The sequence below is a fragment of the Podarcis liolepis genome, assembly GCF_965112155.1.
Source record: "Podarcis liolepis genome assembly, chromosome: 1".
Taxonomy (NCBI): domain Eukaryota; kingdom Metazoa; phylum Chordata; class Lepidosauria; order Squamata; family Lacertidae; genus Podarcis; species Podarcis liolepis.
This window is the reverse complement of record NC_139554.1, coordinates 31289661-31295164: the sequence shown is the minus strand read 5'-3', so window position 1 is coordinate 31295164 and position 5504 is coordinate 31289661. Positions and strand designations below refer to the sequence as shown.

The following is a 5504-nucleotide window of genomic DNA, read 5'->3' as shown; positions in this document are numbered from 1 at the left end:
GGCGTTTTAAGCGTTTTTTTTTTTTTTTAACTAGCGTCGCTTCACCTAGTTTTGGCATTTCCCGTGACTAGAAATAAAAGGTACATTTGGCCGGTGACTTCGTTCGAAAGAATCCCGGTGTGAAGTAAACCCATTTACTACAAAAGGGTGAACAGCACGAATCATCCACAATAAGCTTCGTGCTGTCGCGGTTTCCACAGCTGTTGGCAGAATATGTTCCACGAGTTTTTAGCCCTGAAGATGCTTCCGGACTCCGCATATTAGGACAGTTGCTCACGTAGGTTCTTTAGTAGTCTGCATGCACCCTTCAAATATACAGACACAAAAAGCCCTGCATGATCAACACAATATCTCTGTGGAACCCTCCCTTCAGAGAGGGTCAAGGAGAAAAATACAGTGGTACCCCGCAAGACGAACGCCTCGCAAGACGGAAAACCCGCTAGACGAAAGGGTTTTCCGTTTTGGAGGCGCTTCGCAAAACGAATTTCCCTATGGGCTTGCTTTGCAAGACGACAGCCCATAGGGAAATCTCAGGGACAGCGGGGAAGCGCAGCGCGTCTTCCCCACTGTCCTCGGACCTCCTCCCGCCGCCGGCTTCGGAACGAAGCTCCGATGCCGGGCGGCGGAGGGGGAACGTCTCCTCCCGCCGCGCGGCATCGGGACGAAGCCCCGATGCCGGGCGGCGGAGGGGGAACGTCTCCTCCCGCCGCGCGGCATCGGGACGAAGCCCCGATGCCGGGCGGCGGAGGGGGAACGTCTCCCCACGCCGCGCGGCATCGGGACGAAGCCCCGATGCCGGGCGGCGGAGGGGGAACGTCTCCCCACGCCGCGCGGCATCGGGACGAAGCCCCGATGCCGGGCGGCGGAGGGGGAACGTCTCCTCCCGCTGCGCGGCATCGGGACGAAGCTCCGATGCCGGGAGGGCGGCATCGGATGGCTTTCCTGAAGACTTGGGGTGGGAGGAGGGTTTTCCTTCCCACCGCCAACATTCAGAATGCTGTTCTGAATGTTGGCGGTGGGGAGGAAAAACCCTCCTCCCACGCAAGCCCCGGGAACAGAGGGAAAGCGCTGCGCCCCTTCCCCTCTGTTCCCGTACCTGTCCTGAAGGCTTGCGGTGCGGAGAAAAGCCCTTCTCCGCACCGCCAGCCTGGCAAGCGGTTTCCCTAGGAACGCATTAATTGATTTTCAATGCATTCCTATGGGAAACCGTGCTTCGCAAGACGAAAAACCCGCAAGAAGAAAAAACTTGCGGAACGAATTAATTTCGTCTTGCGAGGCACCACTGTAGCTACCTAACTTTTAGGAGACCTCTGAAGGCAGCCCTGTATCGGGAAGTTTTTAACGTTTGATTTTTTTATGTTTCGATATATGCTGTAAGCCACCCAGAGTGGCTGGAGAAATTCAGCCAGATGGGCAGGGTATAAATAATAAAATTGCTATTATCTACACGTTGGTTACTCTTGGAAACTCCTATGTAGGTATTTGTATATGAAACAGATAATTATTAGTAAAGTATCACCAAGGCATGCATTCTTTTTCTCTTACATGGAAGGTGAGCAACGGACTGAATATTCACTTAAACATGAAATAATTGAGTGCTCCATTATTATCCCTCACCACTGCACAAGATTATTTATTAACATATAACTACTGGTCACTATTGAAGACAGGTTATTAAAAACATGTTTTATTATACTATTCATATAAAAATAAGCACACACAAAGTACCTTTCATCACTATAAAAACAGAATGCAATGTTAACCTATTTCCACCAAGTTATATACCAGGAATGGGGAACCTGTAGGCCTTAAAATGTTGGCTGCCCTTCAGCCACAAGCCGGAGTGGATTTAGGGGAGCACAGCCAGTTTGGTTTCACTGGGCACAGAGCCTTGGGACACTGCAACTATGATATAGAATGGCAGGCAAGAGGCTTGTGTATGTGTATTTTGGCATCACACAGGGCACCGCTGAAATTTGAGACCAAGGTCCGCCATTGCGTGTCAATTCTAAGAGCAACGCAAGAAAAAAGCTGAGATACTGTAGGAGTGAATCAGACACAAAGTTCTCAAAATCTTTTATTACTGCCCAACACATTCTGAAAACAATGAATTTCCTGGGGGGACGGGAACCTCTTATGAACGAACCCATACCCTACATTCATAATCTGAGGCCCTTCATGTGCCACCTCAGCGAGGTCTGGAGGGTGGCAACACTGAGAATTGGCCTCTTTGGTGGCCCCCACTTGTTAAATACCCTCTCCAGGTAGTCTCCCCTGGTGTCTTCATTACATATCTTTAGGCACCAGGCAAAAAAATAATTCCTGTTCTCCCAGGCCTTCAGCTAATTAAACAATCCATGACTTTTTAAACTGTTGTGGCAGGGGATTGAGGGTTTTTTGTCATTATGGTATGTATTTTTGTGTTTTTAATATTGTAAACTGCCCTGTGATCTTTGGATGAAGGGCAGTATAGAAATTATTATTTTTTGTTATTTTTCTGATTTATTCCAGCTGTATCCAACAGCATCTGGAGTACCACAGGCTCCCCACTCCTGTTCTAAGTGGTCAGGATTCACATCCATTATCAGAACTAAAAGTGAACTTTAATTACATGAACATGAGTCACTCAAAATTCAGTTTTTCATCAACACAACCTGCAATAATAAAACATCCTGCCTTTTAGACATTTGCTCACAGGACAGCTTGCTTAAAAAGATCTGATCTGATACAGCAGGGTTAACAATATAAAGCAGTATCCTTAAAGGAAAGTTTGCCCCCACACAGGGTTAAATGGAACAAAAACTGAATTGAAGCATTTTCAATGTAGCAATTTACTCCCATATCAACCAGCAATAAAGTACTTCAACTTAATTAGCTAGCCCCACTACTTCAGTGGAGAGTAAAAATATTGCAAGTACAGTACTGTACTCTGTTTTGTTCGCAACCTGACAGGAAGAGCAGAGGTTCCTGCTCATTGCAAAACAGCAGACCATAAAATTTAATAGCTGAGGAACTCCTACCTTTTTGTTTTTCCAGAGTTAGAATAAAAGCAATATACAGAAATCACATTCTCTGGAACTTTGTTGAGGGGGGATGACTGACTCAGCACCATTTGTGTCCAAAGCCTGCAGTGCATTTGGATACACTCACTCCAAATGAGTGTGTCATTCAGTTTCTGTATTCAGTCCTGGGAAGAAAGATGGTTGGTAAAACATCTTATCCCTATAAGGCTGGTTGTATGTTTTCAGTCCTGGGTCATTGGTGCCTCTGAGCACGCACAAAGTGCCTTTCCTAAACCACTCCGAGATCCAGCATACCTTATCTGTGGAACTTGAGTCATACTCCTGTTTCAGAATATAAACTGTTAGAAAACAGCTTTGCAGCACTTACTTGAAGCAAGGGCAAGTGGACAGAGTGTGCTAACTTGAAGATGCTGGGAATTTCCCCTTCTTAAAGATCTCACATTGTACTTTCAAACTAGACCTCTTCACATCTGACTGAACAAGCCCTGGGAGGTATTTGACTCGGCACTATTCAAATACGGTAGTCTAGAGAAGGTAGCTCTAAAGCGGGCTAGTTGTAACCTGCAATGCAAGTTCTATGTGCAATACAGTGGTGCCTCGCAAGACGAAAAGAATTCGTTCCGCGAGTCTTTTCGTCTTGCGATGTTTTTCGTCTTGCGAAGCACGGTCCGTCGCAACTGCGCCTCTTCAAGCGGCTTTAAAAAAAAAGCGCAAGACGTTTTCGTCTTGCGAAGCAAGCCCATAGGGAAATTCGTCTAGCGAAGCAACGCAAAAACGGAAAACCCTTTCGTCTAGCAAGTTTTTCGTCTTGTGAGGCATTCGTCTTGCGGGGCACCACTGTAAGACTAAACTTGATACACACAGAAGGATGGATTTCACTGACTTGCCAGTTACAGTATCAGGTTGCAAACTCCTTTGAAAACAACCTGCATTCAGATTTGTAATCTTTCACTTCAGTCAACTGTGATTGGGAGTCAGTTGAGTGCTGCGAGGGGAAAACACTTTATTACCATCCTCATCTGCCATTCCCAGTCAACATCCCCATGCAGTGCACCTTGGAATGTGGTTAAGTAACACTACTTCCAGCAGGGTTGAGCTCCTTCAAATGTAACTGATTTTTACCCCAAAGCAAGTGCTCTAAGATAGCGTTAGAAGTGCCATGCAAGCTCTGTTTTAAGGCTGCTGTTGTTTACAGCTGAAAGTAGGAAGCTTGGAAACCTGGTAAACATACACCATATGCACATGGTACGGGGTGTGTGTGTGCACAATTGTGCTGAATTTCACACAATCCATACAGAATCAACTCCTGTTCCAAAGCAACAAGGATACAAATCAGTCCCCACTCCCTCATAAGGCTTGCTGCTAGCACAAGCACCCCAGACATCAAGCTGCTAGCATTCCTTCAGCTAATTTTATTAACTGACATATCAGATGTGCTAATTGTGTGCAATGGCTCCATCCACCAAGCCTAAGAGCAATCAGGTTTGCCGTCACTGACTTAACACACACACATGCTGCTCTTCCTTCAGGAAACTCAAAAAAAGTAGTTTAATAGAGAGAACATGCAGAAAGTGTTTGTTTTAGGCAGGGACTAGGCTGAGATCTGGGACGCGGGTGGCGCTGTGGGTTAAACCACAGAGCCTAGGACTTGCCGATCAGAAGGTCGGCGGTTCGACTCCCCGCAACGGGGTGAGCTCCTGTTGCTCCGTTCCTGCTCCTGCCAACCTAGCAGTTTGAAAGCATGTCCAAGTGCAAGTAGATAAATAGGTACCACTCTGGCGGGAAGGTAAACAGTGTTTCCGTGTGCTGCTCTGGTTTGCCAGAAGCGGCTTAGTCATGCTAGCCACATGACCCGGAAGCTGTACGCCAGCTCCCTCGGCCAATAAAGTGAGATGAGCACCGCAACCCCAGAGTCGGCCACAACTGGACCTAATGGTCAGGGGTCCCTTTACCTTTACCTTTAGGCTGAGATCTAGTAAACATGAAGAGTTTTCTGCGTTCTGATACGATTATCCAGAGAAGTCTCTTTTAGTTTTAATTAACCCTTTCAGAGATAACTGATTTATTGGCAAAGGGGCTACCATGCTTTGCTCTACAACTTGAAAACCATTTAATGTTAAGAACTAGGGATGGTTGAGCTTGCTATTTGGGTCAGTATGATATTCTGGGTAAAGCTTTGGGTTTTGTTGTAGGGTTCTAAGTTCAAGTTCCTACTTAATCGTAAGCCTCTCTGGTGGGGATGATAAATGAGGTAAGTTATTATACCTGTACACTGAAGCACAGTACAGAAATGATTCTGGTGTCTTGTAAAGATAAGACTTTCACCCAGGCCTTTTTAATCCTGACCTATAATGCTTGATCCTGTTTTTACTAGATTTCTCTTTTATTGTTTTATGCTTGCATTTTTGTACACCGCTTCGAATTAACAGTTTAGAAATGCTTTTTTCAAACAAACAAACAAACAAACAAACAAACAAACAA

General features: G+C 45.9%; 1 long non-coding RNA gene across 1 annotated transcript; it reads left to right on the top strand.

Moving 5' to 3' along the window:
- The first annotated feature begins 1291 nt into the window (after positions 1-1291).
- LOC310707146 lies at positions 1292-5504 on the top strand. The gene is made up of 2 exons (XR_014526359.1): positions 1292-3612; positions 3868-5504. It is a non-coding gene; the product is annotated as an uncharacterized lncRNA (long non-coding RNA).